The following is a 20,653-nucleotide window of genomic DNA, read 5'->3' on the forward strand; positions in this document are numbered from 1 at the left end:
CCTAGGCATTTTTTGAGGATATTGCAAATGGAGTTGCTTTCCTAATTTCAGCCTCTCTCTTCTCACTGTTGTCATAGAGAATAGCTACTGATTTTTGTGGATTGATTTTATGCCCTGCTACTTTGCCAATGTTTCGGATCAGCTTGAGTAACTTGGGAGTGGAGTCTATGGGATTCTGTAGATATAGAATCATGTTATCTGCAAAGAGGGTGGGTTTTACTTCTTTTTTTCCTATTTGTATCCCTATTTGTTTGCCTCTTGACTTATTACTCTAGCTAGGAATTCTAATACATAGACGAAAGGAGAGAGTGGACATCCTTGTCTCATACTGAATTTAGAGGAAATGGCTTTAACTTTTCATCATTGAATATGGTTGTAGGTGTGTCATATATATGGTCGTAGGCTTGTCATATATGGCCTTGATTATATTAAGGAATACTTTATGGATTCCTAGTTTCTCCAGAGCTTTCATCATAAAGAGGTGTTGGATCTTGTCAAATTCTTTTTCTGCATCTATGGAGATAATGATGTGGTTCTTGTCCTTGCTTCTTGATCATACACACATTTTAATGTAGATATACTTTTTTTCTTTAACCTCTCTGTATTGGAGCTTGAACTCAGGGCTTGCTAGGCAAGCATGCTACTACGTGATGCACACTCCTTCTAGCCCTTTCTCTTGAAGTTATTTTTCAGATACTATCTTTGTTTTTGTTTCTAATCAATTCATTTATCTCCAGATATTAAAACTTCAAATTCATAGCCAAAATCAAGTGAGGTTTTTACTGCCATGTAAAATAAAAGTCAGTCTGCAGTAAATGAGAATAAAGCTAATGACTATAAAGAAGAAAGAAGTAAAAATCATTGTTCTTGGGCATCATTTCTTAGTCACAGCTGCATCCCTGTACTTTTATCTACAGTTTAGTTGTTTTACTCTTTCTTGGATTCTGTCAGGAAACAAATTTTGCATTTTCCAAAACACATTCAAGTTAACTTTCTGTCATTTGACTTTAAATAAACAATGAAGGAGAGTGATCATTTCTACTTGCAAGCAATTTCTTTGGTATTTAATCATTGTAGTTTTCCTTTATCCCCTTTTAAAAAATATTTTATTGTAGAGATGCTGTATAGAGAGTTACATGAATAAGGCAATGAGTACATTTCTTGTTGAGCATTGTTATCCCCTCCCTTATTGTTCTCCGACTATCCCTTCCCTCTCCCAACTCCCTCACTCCACCCCCACCCCAAAGTTGTAAAGTTCATTTCCAATATAGTGCCTTGTGGGTATCATTGTTTCAATGGGACATCCTGTGTCCTTGTTTCAGAGTTTTGTTATTCCCCTTCCCCTCCCCAAATTAGATAAAAATGTATATACAAGAGGCAGGGTACCAAAATCAAGTACAGTGACAACAGAGGATATACCATAAGGGAAAGAACATACAAAGGAAACAAAAAAAATCTCATAGTACATTAAAAACAACAACCAAGAAAGACCTCTTGTGTCCATATCTTGGGGCTCATTTCACTTAGCATCATCTTGTATGGTCATATGTACATAACTTTTGAGCTTTTCTGATCATCTGATAAAAAATATCTTTGACATATACTAATTAGTGCAAATGAGGGAAACCATAGGACCTATATTTCTTTGGGTCTGGCTTACTTCACTTAATATGATTTTTTCCAATTCTTTCCATTTCCTAACAAATGGAGCAGTGTCATTCTTTCTGATGGAGGCATAGAATTCCATATCTATCTATCTATCTATCTATCTATCTATCTATCTATCTATCTATCTATCTATATATCACATTTTCTTGTATCCTGTACTTTATACTCAGTCTGGCCTCACAATGAAATCCTTCCTACATATGCCTCAAACATGACAATGATTACATGCATGTACAACCATGCACAATATATTTTTGTGGTAGCATCTTACTCTTTTTTTTAGTCTTGGCTGGCTCAACTCACAATACAGCCATATCTACCTTCCAAGAAACTGGCATTACAGGTGTGATTCACTTTTCGCAGTCCATAGAACATTTTGTTAAATATTTCCTTTAGCTTCTCCAATTTCTCCAAGAAATTCTTCTACTATTCATGTTCTAAATTAACTATGATTTCCTTTTTCCTTATCTCATGAATTACCTAATCATGCATCTGGTGAAATGAGGACTTGTAACCACAGTGGCAGCTGGAAGTCTGGTTTTTATCTGTGTCATCTTACTCCAGCCTAAGGAAGATAAAACAGTCAAACAGTCATCCTGGGGTGGGGGGTGGAAATGAGAGAAGTGTGTGTATTTGGAATACTTTAGTTTTAGTTTTTCCATTTCTTAGTTTAAAAATATTATCTTTCTTAACCTGTGTGGCTAGATGTTGAAATAAAAATGTGATCTTTTATGTACAATAAGAGTATTTTGTCTCATATATTAATGATATTTTTCTAGAAAGAAAAAGTAAAGACTTAAAATAGGCTTTACATTCTTGTGAAGAAACAAACAGCTTACTTTTCAGATAGCTGAGGAATACTTTGTCCTTCCTCCACCTTCACCCCGTCTCTCCAGAGATCACCTTTATGGCAGGGGATTCAAAGAGTGAAATCTTGCCCTTTGTGTCACAAATGTCTTTTTGGCATACATTGTTCATATATACAGTTGTGCATTATCATCTGCCTCTTTGGCTTCAGTGCCATGATATCCACAGTCTACTGATCGCCTTCCCGATTTATTTTGAAACAAGATAAATCATTCCTGTCTATGTATGAATTCTTCCCAGGTTACAAGATAGTTGCTTTCCCATTTTCTCACTACTCCTTCAAAGCACAAGCTTCTTTGTACCATATTGATTGATTGATTGATTGATTGATTGAGTCATTTATTTATTTTTGCTGGCCATGGGACTTGAACTTAGTGCCTGGGCACTGTTCCTGAGCTCTTTTTACTCAAAGCTAGCACAGCATTATTTTGAGCCAGAGCTCTATTTCTGCTTTTCTGGTGATTAATCAGAAGTAGGAGTGTCAAGACTTTCTTGCCTAGGCTAGCTTTGAACAGTGATCCTCAGCTCTCAGTCTCCTAAGTAGCTAAGATTATAGGTGTGAGCCACCAGTGCCCAGCTTCTTTGTACTTTTTTTTTCAAATACAGGAGCTAAGTCTTGGACAAAATGAGGTGCCTGATGCAGCTCAGGAAGTGGCACAGACAGGGACCCTCAAAATGAATCTTTTCATTTCTCAATTCCCAATCATATGAGTAGCACTGACAGAGATTTACAACCAGATTTACAACCAGAACACAAGATTTGAAGATAGATCCTCTGGGGGTGAGTTATACATCTTTTCTGTTGGAAAAAAATCATAATTCAATATGTCAATCTTTTTCCTGTTTTATTGTGCTTTTGTTTTTGTAAAGGGATAGTAATACCTTTCCCTCAGGGAATAAGAATTTAATGAGATTTAAATAATAACATTGAATGATGAATATCTAGCACAGCATGTATTACATTAAAAAATGTAAAAAAAAAAAAGCAGGGCACTAATCCTAACTACTTATCAGATAGAGAACTGCAGAGCAAAGCCAGCCCAGGCTGGCTGAGGTATGTAATCCATGATTAATTCATGTTGGTAAATTATATGAGGTTTGCAGGACTTAGATGACAAAGTGAACAATCAGTTCTTTCCAGCTGCATCTAAAACTACTGGATGGTTAGAAGGGATAGAATACATGCCTTGAAGAAGTGAGTGTTGTGGAATTTTCCAGAGAGGCTGTGTGTGTCTCCTTTCAGTGATAACCATTAATGAAAGGAAAACAAACAATTAAATGAGATGACCATGTGTTGTATCTTCACTGCTGTGACATTGATACACATATCCATTATTTGCATGTGTATACCTATTTGCATATGTTATTTCCTTCCACAGATGAGATGCATGCCTTTCAGAAGAAACCATACAATAAGATAGCTCAAGAAAAGAAGCCAAAATAGAAAAAGAAGGGAATCTAAACAATTTCTTCTTTTGAAAAACTGGTTCAAAATGTCTCCCAATTTACTACATAATTTTATGCCATTAGTTAACAGTCTTTCTGCTGCTATAAAGTGTGTTGAATACTTTCTGCTTTAATATCACCTTAGTTTTTCTAGACATGGTTTGTTTTCTTCTGTCTTCAGGTTACTTTTGACACCTATCATCATGCTGTGAGAACTAACTGTGAGACTAACTCACCAAAGCATGACTTCAAAATTCAGCTTTCAAATGTCTCTGCTTCTATTCTCCTTGTTGAGTACCAATGGTATCAGGATGGGTCTAACATTTATTTTTTCAAAGTACTGCAGTTCCTTTATTTGAGACAACAAATCAAACTTTTCTCCATCTTGTTCCACATAGGATTCCAGAAAATTGTTTTCATAGTGGAAGGAGAATAGTTTATAACACCATGCAATGTCATAAAATTTCATCTCTAAAATGTCTGCCAAATGCTAGACAAGAGTATTGGGTACCACAATGATTTTTGGAGCAATGGCAAGAAGATAATATAGTCTTTCTAAATTCTTGCCTTTGTGTGATCTGTCTTTATAAGGACCTACAGGAGGGTGGGAATAGTTAAAAAAAATTATAGTAGTTGTGTCTGATCATCACAAATGACAAAATTAATTCAACAACTGTGGAGAAACAGAGGTAAAGGCTACTTTTGATGGCCATCAAAGTACAATTTGCTTCTTATTCTTGCATAATGTTACCATCCTACAAAGAGTGTAGTTGTCTTATGATCCAAAGCAATGATCACTTGTTTCTTGGTGCTAATAATGAAAGTTTCAATGGAGCCTAAGCCAACAGTGAATCCTGGCTTTTTCTGAATTTCTTCATGCTAATTTCTGTGTTACTTGAGATTGCATTTATGCTAATAATATTCTAAATCTAATAACCATATGTTTATAGAGTAGCAAGAATGAATACAATGTGAGTTAATAGCATAAAACAATCCCCTAGAAAATTGCTGACACAATATAAAATAACAGCTTAGCATAATTTCCCCAAACTTCCCTCGACTACATTAAGGATCCAGATGCTGCCATTAGCAAAGCTATCTCAGAGCTGCATCTTGAAGGTCAAATGATTATTCATTGCCTCTTTGTGTCTCAGATTCTTCCTCTTAAACCTTGATAATAATCCTTACATTAATCTTCACTGAAATTTTTGCAGTAGGATGTTGAGTTGAAAGTGGTTTTGAGAATGGACATCACGTGTGTGTGAATTTGCCAGGGCATAAACTTGGATTTCTCTCTTCGGAAAATTCCACAAAATTGGTTTAGTGAAGCCACTGAAGGTAAATAAATATCCTATGTGACCCCTTTATGACATGATCCAAAGCCAATAAAGAATTATTCCTCATCATAAGGCTAGAGTCAAAATCCTTAGTTACTTGTGGAGACCCTAATTGAAAAAAAAACTAAGCAAGCACCACCTCTTTCCAGATCCCTAAATTATGGGCAAACTAGGAGGTAAGCAATCATCAAAGCAGCCAATGGTTGCTTAAGAATAGCGAACATGGGTCCTATGGTTTCCCTTATTTGCAATAACTAATATAGTCTGGGACAAGCAGAAAAGGTCAAAAGCTATGTACATATGATCAGATAAGATGATAAGTAAAATGAACCCCAAAATAGGAAGACAAGTGGTTTTTCCTTTCTTGCTATTGTTCCTAATGTATTTGTAATGTACCATTTGATTTTTTTGTTTGTTTGTATGATTTCCTCCATGGTATAACCCCCGTTCTTACTGTATTTGATATCGGTGTCCTGCATCTTGTATATACACTTCTCTAGCTTGGGGAGAGGAAGGAAAAAAACAAAATGTTTAAGTAGGGATACAGGTTGACTTGTACAAGACTCTGTTGAAAAACGAACTTTACAATTCAGGTGGGGGGAGGGTAGTTGTGGAGGTGGAAGGGAAGAGAGGGTAGGGGAAAAACAAAGGAGGAGGTAACAATGCTTGGTAGGAAATGTACTCCTTACTTTGCTCATGTAACTGTAACCCCTCTATACAGTATTTTTACAATAAAAAACGTATTTTAAAAAATAAAGAAAGAAAAAAAGTATAGCTACATGGGAAACAAAATTTAGGGGATGAGGAGATCAAAGACTTTTCTGAAGAGGAAGGAAAGAAAACTGTGATTATCATATATTTAAATAATGGCTGAGTGAAGCTTGCATTTGATCATGAAGAGGAGATATTCCAGGCTGTTTAAGGCACCCACCCTCTTCTTAGACGTTGGGGCTAAGAGAGGATGATTCTGTTGGGTTCTACTGTGCTCACAATTTACTTCAGATGTTACTGAAAGCAATACATAGAGATGCTAGTGGCTCAGACCTGTAATCCTAGCTACTCAGGAGGTTTACATCTAAGGATCACAACTGGAAGCCAGCCTGGGCTGGAAAGTCTATGAGACTTTTATCTCTAATTATCTATCAAAAGGCCACAAATGGAGCTGTGTCTCAAGTGACAGAATACCAGCCTTGAGTTAAGAAAACAAATTCAACAAGAAATGTACTCACTACCTTACATATGTAACTGTAACCCCTCTGTATATCACCTTGACAACAAAATTAAATTAAAAACAGGAAAAAAAGAAATAAAAAGAAAGTTAAAGCACAGAGTTTAAAATCTAAGGGACAGAGTCTAGACCCTGAATTCACGCCCTATTTCCAGCACATACACACAAAATCTGTACTTGGATATATTGAGCTGAGGAATGATACAAAAGATCTATAAACTTCACAATTATAGGAGCCAAACGTAAGTATAGAGTAAATATAGTAGCCATGCCAGGGCTAGAGAAGGAGATGAGTTCAATATTGGTTCTTCTCTTTAATTAGAATATACAGTCAGATAGAGCAAAGACAAGGAGATCATACATATGTAGTCTCATAGTTAAGAAAATGCTTTCCCAGGTGCCAGGGCTCATGCCTGTAATGAGCTACTCAGGAGGCTAAGATCTAAAGATCCTGGATAGAAGCCATCCTACTCAGGAAAGTCCATGTGACTCTATCTCCAAATAACCATGGAAAGGCCAGTAGTGGAGTTGTGGCTCTAATGGTAGAGCACTAGCCTTGAGCAAAAAATGCTTAGAGACAATATGCCAGAGTTCAAATCCCAGGACCAGGAGGCTGAGTTCTGAGGATTGATGTTTATAGCCAGCCCAAGAATACTAAAGCCAGAGGTGGGGGTATGGCTCAAGTAGTAGAACACCAGCCTTGAGCTAAAAAGCCAAGCAAGAGAGCAAGGCTCTGAGTTCAAACTCCAATGCTTGCAGGAAGGAAAAAAAAAGAACCAAAACAATAATATGCTTTGCTCCAAAAGTGAATAATGAGACATTTTCAATGTAGAACAATAAACTAATTTAACTAGTAACTTCACACACTATGAGAAAGACTCACAGAACTGTACCCAGTATCTACAGATATGTATTCAAACTACTGTGTAAAAATTATAAATTACTACCTCCAAGCTCTCTTGGCCTGGGTGTGCATTTGTGCACACAGCAATGCATTCTGTGCATGTGTTTTATAATGAAAATAAATACTGGTTGGCAGCTTGGTGAAAGAAATCTTCTGGGACCATGTGCTCATTGTGTGTGTAAAGTACAGATAAAATGTCCTGTTGGACATAAACATTTTATAATTTGAAAATTCTTCCAAGGTAACAGCTGGACAGTGGAACTGAATATTTTATAATCATGATAGTTTGGGCTTCCTAGAAGGTAATGGGACAAAGATGTACAAACAAAGTCTGGAAAATGTGTCTTAATCTGGAGAAAGAAAAAGAAGGCATGTGAGCTTATTCTGGCTTCCTGGAAAGAGCTGTTGTGGATAACTGTGATTTTGTGGTCATTATTCAGTTTTCATTTGGGGACATTTTGTATCCATTACACCTTAACATTCCTTCTTCACAGTTGGTTGGAAATTGTTTCCCTTTCGGTTACCTCAGTGCTCAATCATTTTATAATAAGAGCATTACAATCCAATTCTTGAAATGTATCTTTTTTATTAAAAGAAAACCATGTTCATTTTTCTGTTAAAAAAAGAGCATGCACTATAATGAGGATTTTTAACCTTATTAAACATGTCTTTAAAGTTCTCTTAAGCTCTTTTCAAAACACTGACTAGTACAACTTCTGATTCTCTTCTCTCTGATCAGCCTGAGTACTGCTGAGGATGGAGACTTTAGCTTGCAGAGAAGGGTCCCTTGGATCTTAGGGTATCCAAATGGATAATTTGGGAGTTCTATTTTTGTCCCCTTTCCCTCTTTTACCATTTCTTTTTAGTTTTTTGGGGGCTTTTTAAATCTTTAAGTAGTTGTAGAAAAGGGTTTTAATTCAATGTGTCGATTTATAAACACAATACCTCTTGATCAATGCTATGCCTTGCAACAATCTCCCATCTACTGACTGATTTCTTCAGGGCATTTAGAGCTGGCATTGACTCCTGAACCAAAGACAAATTGTGAACACCTATGGGACACAGTGAAGTGACTTCCACTCTTCCTTAGCCCCCCATCTCTTTTGTGTATGTTCCAGTGCAGGGACTTGAACTCCGGGCTTCACATTATCAGCTTGCTTTGTTCACAGCTGGCCCTCTACCAGTTGATCCATGACTCTATCCCTTCTTTCTGCCAATTAATTGGAGAGGAAGTCTTGAGGACTTTTCTGCCTGAGCTGGCTTCAAACCTTTGGGTCTCAGCCACCTGAATGGCTATGATGACTGATATGCCCACACAGGGCTATGGCCTTCTGATTTCTATCTCTGACACACATTTTCTTGATCCCTTCCTGACTGTGGGAATATGGGAAGGAACAATTCTGGGAAGGTTTCTATCCATTCACCTCCCACATGATCTTTTCTCAAGTCTATAGCACTTCTTCACCCTTCTTGCCTCTGTCTGGCTCCTTTCATTAACATAAACTTCTGTTGGCTGGCAAAATGCCCTGGGATCAATATTCAACAATACCATCAGTTAAATAATACCAGTATAGGCTGTGACCCACTGCACACATAAGGTGGCTATGTGAGAAAGGGCTGACTTGACCCATCCATGTACTGAGGGGCATTTGGTTTGTGTGGTATGTATGCATAATGGAATTCTATGTGTCCATTAGAAAGAATGATACCATTCATAAGGAAATGGAAAGACTTAGGAAAAAATAGTAAATGAAAAAACCAGACCCAGAGCAACACAGGTTGCATAATTTCCCTCATTTGTAGTAACTAGAAAGTGCCTATAAATCTACAATAAGCACACTGGATCATAAAAGAATAAATATGCTGGGACATGGTAAATTATACAGATCCCTAGGCATTCACACAGAGTGAGACCAAAGGAGGATACTCCTAGGAGAAGTTCAAGAAGTGCAATAGCTATTTGCATCTGATCATATAAAATAATATTTTTTTGAAATGAACTCCAGAAAATGGAAATAAGAGGTTTTTTTCTTTGTTGCTATTTTTTATTTGCTTTTGTCTTGTTTATCTGTCTTTGACAGCATACTGAGGGCACAGAAATGGAGGGACAAAGGGTGAACAAATGCAGCAATGATACTTGACACTATGTTGAAAATGAACTATACAACTTGTGGGTGGGGACCGGAAGGAAAAACTGGGAGAGAGTGAGGGAAGGGGTGCCATTATTCAAAAGGAAATGCACTCTTTATCTGACTTATGTAACCACAGCATCACCTTTACAATAAGAATAAATATAATTTTTTAAAAAGAGAGGGCTGACTGACATCACATGTTTTTGTTGCTTATATTCTGCACATGTGAAAAGAAAAGCCTGACTCAGGACAGACCCTTGACTGGCTCCTAGGAGACACACTGGATTCTTGGGATATGCCTAATAAGAATTTATCTTTACACTTAATGCAAGGGGCCCCAGTACAGAAATGTGGCTAGATAAGTCCAACTTAGTGATCAAATGTGTGGAACATGCCTATTTTTACTTTGGATGAATAGTTGAGGCCAGTCATAAGAATGATGTAAGCCTAGAAGTAATTAGAGTACCATTAAAAACCTGATCGGTTAGTTCCTCAGTCACTTTCCCTCATTAGCAACACTTTGAATGCTTTATCACACATCATAGGAAAATTAATTACAGTCCATGCAGTGCCACTTGGAAAATAATATTGGTTTCTCTTGGACTGTTTTTCTTTCCCTTTGGCTTATTTGTTTATTTTTGTGCTGGTCCTAGGACTTGAACTCAAGGCCTGAGTGTTCTCTCTGAGTTTTTTTGCTCAAGGCTAGTACTCTACCACTTGAGCCACAGCTCCACTTGGTGATTATTTGGAGATATGTATACCATTACATTTTTCCCATTTTAACTATAAACAGAATTCTCAGATCTCAGTCTCCTCAATAGCTAGGATTATAGGCCTATTGGATTATAGGATTAAAGGCAACCCTTTGCTACTTTTAACCTTGAACCTTTGAATGTCATTTTAAAAAGCTTTCTTTATTTGAGTGTTTTTCTGTCTTAGCCAATCATCAAGTCAAGAGTAGGTGAACATCTGCAGGACTTAGAACTACTATTGGCTTGCAAATTGTCTCAGGAGCCACTGGCTCTGCCAGTCTCCCACTTGAAAGCATCCAGTCTCCTAGAGGCTTGTACTACTAGACACAGCGATGGCATCTGTGTGGGAACAACATAAGCAAGAACTTATAGCCTTGTCTTCCGAGATGTAGAAAATGCACAGCTATAACTATCCACGTGCCGTATAATGTCCTCTATCACTACAATGGTTAAGGCTAGAATTTGCAAGATGACAAGTGGGCTTGGCTCATGTCATTTTCAGTTCCCCCAATTCCGTCCTCATATTTGCCAGAAAAGGCCTTTCATTTTTCTACTTAAGTTCCACCAAGAATCCCAGGGATATTTCTACTGAGATAACTCTGACTTGCTTGCTCCTAATCATTTTGTATTGTTCAAGGTAATAGAGTAGCAGGCAAATAACAAAGAATTTAGCTAGTAGAAGTAATTGACCAAGATTATCATTGAAAACTTGTGAAATGATGTGCGTTCATAGGTGACAATGGAATCATATATTAGCAACCAATAGTTGAAAGTACAAGATAATAAGGTCCTAATGTCTTCCTCAAGCAAGATTGAAGGAAAATAATTTTGGCCCACTGAAATGTTAATTAAGGATGATGACAAGTTAGATTAAAGGGTGAAGGAAGTTTGTAATAATTAATAGTTATCACAAGAATATTTTGGCATATATAATATATAAATATAATGTGTGTATGAGTGTGTGTATGTGTGGCCAGTACTGAGGCTTTTTCCAACTCCAGGCTGGTGTTTTACAACTTTCACCATATTTTGAGTGCCACTTCCAGCTTTTTGGTGGCTAATTGGATATAAGAATCTTAGGGACTCAAAGCCTGGGCTGGCTTTGAACTGAGATCCTCATATTTCAGTCTTCAATGTAGTTAGGACTGTAGGGGAGATCTGCCAGCAGCCAGCATGTAGCCTACAGCTAGCTACTGTCTGATATTTAGTTAGTAGAGTAGACTTGTTTTATATCATGTGATGGTCTTCTATCAAATTATGTGAGGATCTATAAATATGTTCATTGGTCATAGATAAGCTCACTGCTTACATATCACACATCTATCTCACATATACATTGTATAACTGTTGAAGGAATATATGAACACACCACGTAATGATATCTTAGCTAATAGAATTCACTTAGCAATTTAAAAATTTCCACAAGTAAACAAAGATTATTTTTATATAGTATCAATTTGGAATTATTGCTGTGTCACTTGGTAAGTCTAAAATTGAAACTAAAGAAATTACTAGTGAAAGCTAACAAAATATGCTAATATAAAATGTAGTTTGCATTTTTCACTATGTAAAGATTCATGGTTATTAAAGTCCAAAATCTAGTATGTAATGTTAAGTAGCAAAGTAACTTACAAAGTAAGCAAGATTTGTTTATAAGGCTCTATCAAATAATTATGGGGTTCAGAAGAAATTTCTCCAATAACAGCGAAGATCACTTAATAATTAAAACAGCAATATATTACTCAAATAATGCATATTAAAAAATAATAATATATATTGCCTATGATGTGCTTAAATATGCCAGTTTACTGAAGTTTGTTATTTTTAGAGCTTTTACTTATAATTAAATTGATTAGGAGATATTTTAAAATAGTATATCCAAAGTTAAAATAATTGAACATGATAGCACTGAGATTCTCAAAAATTAAATCTATCAACAGGTCAGTTTACTCAAATAGAATATTTAATGTATTATGTAGGGTAGAATCCCTAGTATAGCATGGCAAACCCAAAAAACACATCACTTCTTATACCCCCTTGTTGTACCACAACCAATGCATACTAGCGGATTCATTTGTGGACATATGTTCAACTTTCTTTCTATGATGTACTTTATTACTACTGATATTATATCTGAAGCCTCCATAATATAACAAAATTCCTAATCTCAACCCAGAGGTAAGGAAGAAATTTTTAAAAAAAGTACAATCTGTTGTTGGATGTACCTTGATACATGACCAAAAGCTGCAATGTTGGGAGCACTTGGAAATAAGATTTAGTTCAAGTACTCCTTGCTCTACCAGATGTAATATTAGCTTTATTTCAGGTCTTTGTTTTGTTTATTACTGTTTGTCTTATAACAGAAAATGTAAATAGAGTTCAGCTCCCATTGCATTGTAAATTTAACAGCAAAAAATTGCTTCGTAAAACTTGGTGATTTATCCAATTAAGTAAAGAATACTTTCAGAGTTGTGCAAAGATTTATTGACTTTTGCTATTTGAGCTATTCATGCAAACAACCTTCAAAAATACCTATGTGTAAACATTTTAATCAAAAGATCTGTGCTATCACTCAGTGGTGAACCATAGGAGGAATATTAAGTTACTAGACACTAAATCATCCTAATGGCTAAACACCACATTTAGCTTTATATCTTCAGAGGCAATTTCCTTGCATTACATTGGTAGGAAGAGAGCAATAGAAGGAAATGCTGAGAATTTATAGCATGAACTAATTTAACCTTACAGAAGTGTTCTAATGGTTCCAAAGTTATAAAGTATAATCTACAAAAAATATGGCAAAATTCAATTAACTACTTATTGCTGTTTTTTCCCTATTTTATAATTCTGGAGACATCAGCCAAAGAATTTGAAGAAATGTTTTAATGAGGAATATGGTAAAAGCAACAGAATGATTGTGTGTTTCCTTAAGTGGTCATGTAATTGACTAATGAACAAAGCAAAAATGTTTAATGTTCCTTAAGGAAAATAATAGTGAATAAATTAAGCATACAAAGAGCACTTTAAATAAAAATTACAAAGAGAGCTAGGCAATGGTGGTTTAGTCTATAATCCCAGTTACTCAAGAGGCTGAGATCTGTGGATCATTGTTCGAAATGAGTCCAGGCAGAAAAGTCCAATAAGACTCTTACCTTCCATTAAGCACCAAAAAGCCAGAAGTGAAGCTGTGGCTTGAGTGGCAGAATACATGAACATCAAAGCTCAGGACAGTGCACAGACCCTGAAAGCAAACCTGAGGACTGGGAGAAAAGAAAGAATAAATAGAATTGTCATACTGAAGGGAGGGCAAAATTTAAGACTTCATGATGAAATATGTTTCTATTTTGTTTTGAGGAACAAAACATATTTTAATATATATTTTATTGTAAATATACTGTACAGAGGGGTTACACTTACATGAGCAAGGTAATGAGTATATTTCCTATGGAGCATTATTACCTCCTCCATTGTTTTTCCCCTATCATCCCTTCATTCCCCACCTCCCAACTCCTCCCTCCCCATCACCTAAGTTGTAAAGTTCATTTTTAACATAGTGCCTTGTACATCTCAGTGTTGCAATGGGTCAACCTGTGTCCTTGTTTCAGCATTTTGTATTTCCCTTCCCCTCCCCAAATTAGAAAAATGTATATACAAGATGCAGGACACCAAAATAAAATACAGTGAAAACAGGGGTTATACCATGGGGAAAGAACATACAAAGAAACAAAATAATCACATAGTACATTACAATAAGTACATTAAAAAGAACAGCAAGAAAAAAGACTCAATTAAAAAGAACAGCAAGAAAAAACCTCTTGTGTTCTTATCTTGGGGTTCATTTCACTTAGCATCACCTTATATAATCATTTGTGTATAGCTTTTGACCTCTTCTGCTTGTCCTAGACATACACTAGTTATTGAAGATAAGGGAAACCGTGGAACCTTTGTTTCTTTGGGTTTGGATTACTTCACTTAATATAATTTTTTCAAAGTCTTTCCATTTCCTAACAAATGGGGTGGAGTCATTCTTTCTGATGGAGGCAGAGAATTCCATTATACAATGGAATACACATACACACACACACACACACACACACACACACACACACACACACACACACACACACACACACACACACACACACACACACACACCATATATACCACATTTTCTTGATCCAGTAATCAACTAAGGGGCATCTGGGTTGGTTCCATATCTTAGTTATGGTGAATAATGCTGCGATAAATATAGTTGTGCTGGTAGCTTTAGTATGGCCTTGTTTGTGATCAGTTGGGTAAATGCCTAAAAGTGGGATTGCTGGGTCATAGGGGAGCTCTATGCTTTCCAAAGTGGTTGAAAAAGTCTACACTCCAACCAACATTGCAGTAGGGTTCCCTTTTGGCCACATCCCCTCCAGCAACTGTTGTTACTAGATTTCTTGAATATAGCCATTCTAACTGGGGTGAGGTGGAATCTCAATGTTGTCTTCATTTGCATTTCTCTAATGGCTAGAGAGGCTGAGCATTTCTTCATGTGTCTACTGGCCATCTTATTTCCTCTTCAGAGAAGACCCTCTTTAAGTCTTTTAGCCCACTTATTAATTGGGCGGTTGTTTCCTTAAGGATTTGTTGTTAGGGGATTTAATATTTTGAGTTCTAAGTATATTTTAGATATGTACCCTTGTCTGTTGTATGGCTAGTGAACATCTCCTAATCCATGGGCTTTCTATTAATCTTGCTTGCTATGTCCTTTAGCCATGCAGAAGCTCTTCTGCTTCATACAATCCCATTTGTCCAACCTTAATTTGATTTGTTGTGTTTCTGGGTCTTTAAAATTACAGCCTGTGTCAAGCAGCCCTATAGTTTCTCCTATTCCTTCCTGTAATGTTTTCAGAGTGTCTGCTTTGACTTTGAGGTCTTTGATCTATTTGCAGTTGATTCTGGTGCAGGGTGATATTTGGGGTATCTAGCCAGTTTTAGCAGCACCAGTTATTGAAGAGGCTGTCTTTCTTCTATTCTATTTTTTTTTTAGCTCCCCTGTTGAAGATTAGGTGGCTATAGGTGTGTGGATTCATTTCTGGGTCTTCAGTTCAATTCCATTGGTCCACAGGTCTGCTCTTGTGCCTGTACCAAGCTGTTTTGATTACTATGTCTTTTTAGTAGAGTTCGAAGTTTGGTATTGTTATTTCTCCAGCTCTGTTCTTTCTGCTAAGGATTGTTTTGGTATTCAGGGTCTTTTATTGTTCCATATAAATTTTTGGATTGCTTCTTCTATTTCCTTGAAGAATGAGGTTGGGAAATTTATAGGTATCACATTGAATTTGTAGATAGCCTTTGGGAATATTGCCATTTTCACGATTTTAATCCTCCCAATCCAGGAGTTTAGGAGTTTTTCCGACTTCCCAAGTTCTGCTTTAATTTCCTTTTTAAGTTTTTTTTTTTTTTTTGGTCCAGTCATGGGGCCTGAACTCTGGGGCCTGGACACTGTCCCTCAGCTCTTCAGCTCAAGGTTAACACTCTACCACTTGAGCCACAGCGCCACTTCCGGCTTTGTTCTTTTTGCTTATGTGGTGCTGAGGAATGGAACCCAGAGCCTCAGGCATGCAAGGCAAGCGCTCTACCACTGAGCCACCTTCTCAGCCCCTTTTTTGGGTTTTTAAAGTCATCATAGAGATCCTTCACTTTTTTAGTTAACTCCTCAGCATTTTAATTTTTGTGGAGCTATTACAAAAGGAGTTGCTTTCCTGATTTCAGCTGCACTCTTCTCATTATTGACATACAGAAAAGCAATTGATTTTTGAGAGTTAATTTTATACCCTTCTACTTTGCCAAAGATTCAATTCAGCTCCAGTGACTTGAGAGTGGATTCCATGGGGTGCTTTAAACATAAGACTGTGCCATCTGCAAAGAAGGAGAGTTTTACTTCATCTTTCCCTATTTGGATACCCTTAATGTTTGCATCTTGTTTTATTGTTCTTGCTAGGCATTGTAACACTAAATTGTCTCATTCCTGAATTTAGATGAAATGGTTTAGCTTTTCGCCATTATGTATAATGCTTGCTGTAGTTTTATTGTACATAGCATGTATTATATTGAGGAATGTTCCATGGATTGCTATTTTTTCCAGACCTTTCATCATAAAGGGGTGTTGGATCTTGTCAAATGCTTTTTCTTGCATCTATTGAGATAATCATGTGGTTTTTATCTTTGCTCTTATAAATGTGATGAAATGTATTAATTGATTTCTGTATATTGAACCAGCTTTGCATCATTTTGATGAGGTGTTGCAGTCGATTGGCAAAAATTTTGTTGAGAAGTTTTGCATGGATATTCATCAAATAAATGGGTTTATAGTTCTCTTTCTTTGAGGAATCCCTGCTTGTTTTTTTGATGAGGCTTATGATGGCTTCATAGAAAGAGTTTGTTAGTAAACTTTCATTTTCAATTTCATTGAAGGGTTGGAGGAGTATTGGTGTGAGCTTTGCTTTGAAGGCCTTGTAGAATTCTGCTGAAAATCCATCCGGTTCTGGGCTTTTCTTGGGTGGGAGGTCTTTTATTGCTTTTTCTAGTTTGATGATTGATATGGGTCTGTTAAGTTGGTTTAAATCATCTTGGTTTAATCTGGGCATGTCAATATTTGCTAGAAATTAGTCCGTTTCTTCCAGATTCTCAAGTTTATTAGCATAAAGGATTGAGAAATATTCCCTTAAAATGCTCTGAGTCTTGGCTGTTTCTGTGGTGATGTTATCATTCTCATCTCTGAGTTTGTTTATTTGGGTGTGTTCTCTTGTTTTTCTAATAAGATTTGCTAAGTGTCAATTTTGTTAATTTTTTGGAAGAACCAACTGTTTTATTGATTTTTTCTATGTTTTTTTACTCTAATTCATTTAATTCTGATTTAATTTTAATTATTTGTTTCTGTCTAGAGGATTGGGGCTTAGCTTGTTGCTCTTTTTCATGGAGCTTCAGGTGCCTAGTGATATTACTGGATTCAGATCTCTCCAATTTGTTTATGTAGGAACTCAGAGATATAAACTTGCCTCGGTGTGCTGCCTTTGATCTGTTCCAAAAATGCTGGTGATTTGTGTGTTCCTTTTTGTTAAATATCTTAAACATTTCAATTTCCTTTCTAATCTACTCTATGATCCTCGGTGGTTCAACAGTGTGCTTTTCAGCCTCCTTGTGTTACAGGATTTTCTTTGGTGGCTTTTGTTCTTAAATTTTAATTTTCTTCCCTTGTGGTCTGAGAGAATACTGGGCATAATTTCAATGTTTCTGAATTTGGACAAGTTTGCTTTGTGACCTAAAATGTGGTTTAATTTGGAGAATGTTCCATGTGCTGCTGAGCAGAATGTGTATTCTGATGCTGCTGGGTAAAATATTCATTAGATGTCTGTGAAGTCTAGTTGAACTATGCAATTGTTTAGGTCTGAGGTTTCTCTGTTGAGTTTTTGCCAGGTCGATCTATCTAGTGGGGATAGTGGTGTGTTAAAGTTCCCAACAAGTAATGTCTTTGGATCTATGTGAGATTTTAGGGAAAGTTGTGTTCCTTGAATAAATGTAGTTGCTCCATTATTTGGTGAATAGATATTTAGAATTGTAATATCCTTCTCAAGGAGAGATCCCTTAATTAGTATGTAATGACCTTCTTCATCCCTTCTTGTTAATTTTAATTTGAAGTCTATTTTATCTGATATTAGGATTGCAACTCCTATTTATAGGGGCCGTTTGCTTTGTATATTTTATTCCAGCCTTTCACTTTCAGAATGTTTGTTTTTATGGGCAAGATGTGTCTCTTGAAGGCAGCAGATAGAAGGATCTTGCTTTTTGATCCAACTAGACAGTCTATGTGGCTTAATTGGGGAGTTAAGTTCATTGACAGTTAGGAGTGAGAGTTGTTACTTCCTGCCATGTTATTCTCCTTCTTAGGGGCTGTGACAACTGGGTTCTTCCTATGATTCTTGAATTCTCTGTTTGGGGGCTATTTCTTGGTCATTATTGTGCTCTTGTTGGTTTTCTGTGTAGGACATCTTTATGTATTTTTTGTAGAGATGATTTGGTGGAGATATATTGTTTCAGTTTTTCTTTGCTTTGGAAGGTTTTTATTTGAACTTCCACTATGAAGGAGAGTTTAGCTGGATACAGTATTCTTGGTTGATTGTTGTTTGATTGTTGTCCAGGATCTTTTTGGTTTCATTCTCTGCTGAGAAATCTAAAGTTATTCTGATTGCTTTCCCTTTATAGGTGATTGATCTTTTCTCTTTGACAGCTTTAAGGATCTTTTCCTTGATCTGAATTGATCCTGTGTGGATTATAGTGTGACGGTGGAATGTCCTGTTATGGTCTGGTCTATTTGAGGTTCTATAGGCTTTTTCTATCTGAATAGACCTATATTTTTGCATTTTGAGAAAATTCTCTGCTAGGATCCTGTTAAATAAATTTCCTAGTCCATTAACTTCTGTCTCTAGTTGCTCCTCTACACCCATTATCCTCAAATTAGGCCTTCTGATTGTGTCTTCCAAATGTTGAATAGATCTAGCATATTTCTTGGATTTGTCTTGGATAGTCTGCACTTTTTCTATAATATCTAGGCTGTCTTCAATCCCAGAGATTTGATCTTCTGCCTGTTTTATCTTACTATTAAGTGTTTCTATTTTGGTTTTTATTTCCTTTCCTTCTAATTGGTTAGATTTGATGGCTTCAAATTCTTTGTTGGAGCTTTGTTTAGATCTTGTATGGACTTCTTTACTTCCTTAATTTGGTTTTCAGTGTTCCTTCTCAAACACATTAGTTGATTGTTATGGTTTTATTGCACTCCATTTGCTTATGTTGGGCTTCATTCAGCATTCCATTTGTGGCCTCCCTGTATTCCTTCAGCTGTCTGTTTATGGATTCCATGAATGCCTCCATTGATCTTTGTGTATTCTCATCCCACTCACATAATTCCTGTATTAATCTTTGATTAGCTTCCTCATGCTCATGCAATTCCTGTATTAATCTTTGGTTAACCTCATCATGCTCACACTTTTCCCTATCCCACTCACACAGAGCCCTTTGCAGGCTTTCAATCTTTTCATTCAGCAAGTTTACCAGTAGTGTTTTAGAGCATTTTGGATCTCTCCTCTGGATTATTCATTGACTGCTCTGTCACCTGATTATCATGAGTGAGAGTTGAGATACCTGGACTTGCCATTTTTCTTGTGTTTCTCTGGCTTGTTCCGCCCATTTTGTATGAAAGCAAATCCAATTTTGCACTAGAATACTATTTTAAGTTGCAGAGCTTGAATGCTGCAGTCAAAATGAGTACAGATACAATCTAGTTCAACACATACAATCTAGTTCAACAGCAAACAACTATGGAATGTCAAGGAGAGAGTCAGCAAACCAGAAATAAATAGGTTTAGTAACAATTGTGGGTAGAAAATAATATGAGAGGAATGTGGAGAGGGAAAAGGAGAGAGGAAATTTAACCAAGCCCTAATTTCAGAAAGAAAACAGATAGAAGGAAATGGGGAGAGAGATAAAATACAAAGAAAAATGAAAAAAATCAATTAAAAATTAAAACTGAAAGACAAAAGTTCTATAAGTATTAAGAAATAATACTAAGAAAGGAAAAGAATAGAAGGAAAGGAAGAGAGTGATAAAAGAAAAAAGGAAAAATTTTAAAAATTTAAAATTTATGAATTAAAAATGAAACACTTAAAAATATATAAGTATAAAGAATACTACTATTAAAGGTGTTAAGGCTCAGAATTTGTAAATTGAGTAAGCAATTTCTGAATTAAGTATCCATGAAGGATAAGGTCCAATAATCAATGATGGGTATATATCTGGACATGAGTACAACAGAGATTATATCCTGCAAAAAAAAAAGACCAAAAGGGAAAAGATAAAAGTTTAAAAAACACACACACACACACAGCTAAAATAAAACAAAAAGAAAACCATTTAAATTTTTTAAAAATTAGGTAGAAAAAAAGTTCTTTATTTGGGGGAGAAGGGGAATCTCTTTTTTTTATTTATGGTGAAAATACCATACAGAGGTGTTCATAACCAATCTCTTGGTGGAGTCTATTGTTTGCTTGTGGTTTTTGGTTTTTCTGTGTTTTAATTGGTTTCTTGTCAGTTTGTTTGAGCAGGCAGAAAGAAGCTCTGCCTTACATGGGACTTTATGACCGCCCTCCCAGGCTAATTCTGTTTGAAGGAGATCTACTTTGAGTATCACAAAAGAAGGAACTGGGTGTTTCCTCTAGCTTGGAGTTGCTATGATGAGTCTAGGTTGTGGATAGGGCTGAAGCCTGTCAGCTCCCTGAGTGGCT

General features: G+C 36.2%; 1 long non-coding RNA gene across 1 annotated transcript in view; it reads right to left on the reverse strand.

Annotated features, from left to right (window-relative positions):
* The window catches only part of LOC138810027 (uncharacterized), a 61,450-nt gene that overhangs the window by 23,877 nt on the left and 16,920 nt on the right, over positions 1-20,653 (reverse strand). Inside the window, exons 3-4 of the long non-coding RNA XR_011366994.1 lie at positions 13,487-13,594; positions 2,149-2,233 (exon numbers count right to left, since the gene is read on the reverse strand). This is a non-coding gene — a long non-coding RNA (uncharacterized lncRNA). The remainder of the gene's footprint in view (positions 1-2,148; positions 2,234-13,486; positions 13,595-20,653) is intronic.

Source organism: Dipodomys merriami, unplaced genomic scaffold (genome assembly GCF_024711535.1).
Source record: "Dipodomys merriami isolate MVZ:Mamm:240054 unplaced genomic scaffold, mDipMer1.0.p SCAF_5, whole genome shotgun sequence".
NCBI lineage: Eukaryota > Metazoa > Chordata > Mammalia > Rodentia > Heteromyidae > Dipodomys > Dipodomys merriami.